The sequence below is a fragment of the Corvus brachyrhynchos genome, unplaced genomic scaffold (genome assembly GCF_000691975.1).
Source record: "Corvus brachyrhynchos isolate BGI_N302 unplaced genomic scaffold, ASM69197v1 scaffold309, whole genome shotgun sequence".
Classification (NCBI taxonomy): Eukaryota; Metazoa; Chordata; class Aves; order Passeriformes; family Corvidae; genus Corvus; species Corvus brachyrhynchos.
In genome coordinates this window covers 49,562-52,028 of record NW_008240227.1, presented here as the reverse complement: position 1 = coordinate 52,028, position 2,467 = coordinate 49,562, and the positions used below count along the sequence as shown (strand labels likewise).

The following is a 2,467-nucleotide window of genomic DNA, read 5'->3' as shown; positions in this document are numbered from 1 at the left end:
CAAGTGTCCCCAAGTGTCCCCCCTGCCAGGGACAAGGTGTCACCAAGTGTCCCCAAGTGTCCCCAAGTGTCCCCAGGGTCTCCCAGGCAGGGACAAGGGGTCCCCAGGTGTCCCCAAATGTCCCCAAGTGTCTCCAGGTGTCCCCAGGTGTTCCCCTGCCAGGGACAAGGGGTCCCCAAGTGTCCCCAGGTGTCCCCAAGTGTCCCCAAGTGTCCCCAAGTGTCCTCCTGCTAGGGGCAAGGCGTCCCTAAGTGTCCTCAGGTGTCCCCAAGTGTCCCCAGCTGTCCCCCATGTCAGGGACAAGAGTGTCCCCAAGTGTCCCCCTGCCCATGGACAGGGTGCCCAGGTGCCCCAAGTGTCCCCCCGGCCAGGGACAAGGTGTCCCCAAATGTCCCCAAGTGTCCCCAAATGTCCCCCCTGCCCAGGGACAGGGTGTCCCAGTGTCCCCAAGTGTCCCCAGGTGTCCCCAGGTGTCCCCAAGTGTCCCCAGTGTCCCCTTGCCAGGTACAGGGTGTCCCCAAGTGTCCTCAAGTGTCCCCAAGTGTCCCCAAGTGCCCCGCTGCCAGGGACAAGGTGTCCCCAAGTGTCCCCAAGTGCCCTCAAATGTCCCCAGGTGTCCCCAAGTGTCCCCAAGTGTCCCCCCTGCCCAGCGACAGGGTGTCCCCAAGTGTCCTCAGGTGTCCCCAGGTGTCCCCAAGTGCCCCCAAGTGTCCCCAGGTGTCCCCAAGTGTCCCCTTGCCAGGGACAAGGTGTCCCCAAGTGTCCCCAGGTGTCCCCCTGCCACCCGGGCCACCCAGGAGGACGCGCCTCCGTCAGTGACCTCTCACTTACTTTGTGGCATTCATTTGTCATTGGACGCCATTTATTCCACAGGGATATTAATTAATGAATCAATCAATCGGCTTCATTAATTAATCGAGTAATAAAGGGTTCATCTCGAGCTGGCCTGGGCGATTCCTGGCACCCCTGGGGAGTTCCTGGGTCCTGCCCGGCTGGGGTCACCCCAGGGATGTTCCCACAGCCCTCTGAGGAAGAGCTTTTACCCTGCCAGGACCTTGGTGCACTTCCCGAGTCCTTCACGGCTCTTCCAGCCCCCTGAGGATGAGCTTTTACCCTGCCAGGACCTTGGCACAGTCACTCAATCCCTTCCCGGCTCCTCCAGCCCCCTGAGGATGAGCTTTTACCCTGCCAGGACCTTGGTGCACTTCCCGAGTCCTTCACGGCTCTTCCAGCCCCCTGAGGATGAGCTTTTACCCTGCCAGGACCTTGGTGCACTTCCCGAGTCCTTCACGGCTCTTCCAGCCCTCTGAGGATGAGCTTTTACCCTGCCAGGACCTTGGTGCACTTCCCGAGTCCTTCACGGCTCTTCCAGCCCTCTGAGGATGAGCTTTTACCCTGCCAGGACCTTGGTGCACTTCCCGAGTCCTTCACGGCTCTTCCAGCCCTCTGAGGATGAGCTTTTACCCTGCCAGGACCTTGGTGCACTTCCCGAGTCCTTCACGGCTCTTCCAGCCCTCTGAGGATGAGCTTTTACCCTGCCAGGACCTTGGTGCACTTCCCGAGTCCTTCACGGCTCTTCCAGCCCTCTGAGGATGAGCTTTTACCCTGCCAGGACCTTGGTGCACTTCCCGAGTCCTTCACGGCTCTTCCAGCCCCCTGAGGATGAGCTTTTACCCTGCCAGGACCTTGGTGCACTTCCCGAGTCCTTCACGGCTCCTCCAGCTCCCCAAGGACGAGGTTTCGTCCTGCCAGGACCTTGGCACAGTCACTCAAGTCCTGCCCAGCTGGGGTCACCCCAGGGATGCCCTCACAGCTCGCCAGGGAGAAGATTTTGCCCTGCCAGGACCTTGGTGCTGTTCCCGAGTCCCACACGGCTTCCCCAGCTCCCCAAGGACGAGGTTTCGCCCTGCCAGGACCTTGGCGCCGTTCCCGAGTCCTGACGAACTTGGCCAGTGCCACCTCCATGGGGTCACTCAGTGCCACCTCCATGGGGTCAGTCAATGCCACCTCCATGGGGTCCCTCACTGCCACCTCCATGGGACACACGGTGCCACATCCATGGGGTCACTCAGTGCCACCTCCATGGGGTCAGTCAATGCCACCTCCATGGGGTCAGTCAATGCCACCTCCATGGGGTCAGTCAATGCCACCTCCATGGGGTCAGTCAATGCCACCTCCATGGGGTCAGTCAATGCCACCTCCATGGGGGCCCTCACTGCCACCTCCATGGGACACACGGTGCCACCTCCATGGGTCATTCGGTGCCACCTCCACAGGACACACGGTGCCACCTCCATGAGGTCAGTCAATGCCACCTCCATGGGTCACTCAGTGCCACCACCATGGGTCACTCGGTGCCACTTCCATGGGACATTCGGTGCCACCTTCACAGAAGACTTGGTGCCACCTCCTTGGGACACTCGGTGCCACCTCCATGGGTCAGTCGGTGCCACCTCCATGAAGGTCG

At 61.1% G+C, this 2,467-nt stretch overlaps 1 long non-coding RNA gene across 1 annotated transcript; it reads right to left on the bottom strand.

Annotated features, from left to right (window-relative positions):
- Window positions 1-844: 844 nt before the first annotated feature.
- Window positions 845-2,122, bottom strand: LOC108449344. Its single transcript, XR_001865507.1, has 2 exons — window positions 1,476-2,122; window positions 845-1,124 (listed from the first exon to the last, which is right to left on the bottom strand). It is a non-coding gene; the product is annotated as an uncharacterized LOC108449344 (long non-coding RNA).
- Between the last annotated feature and the right edge of the window lie 345 nt (window positions 2,123-2,467).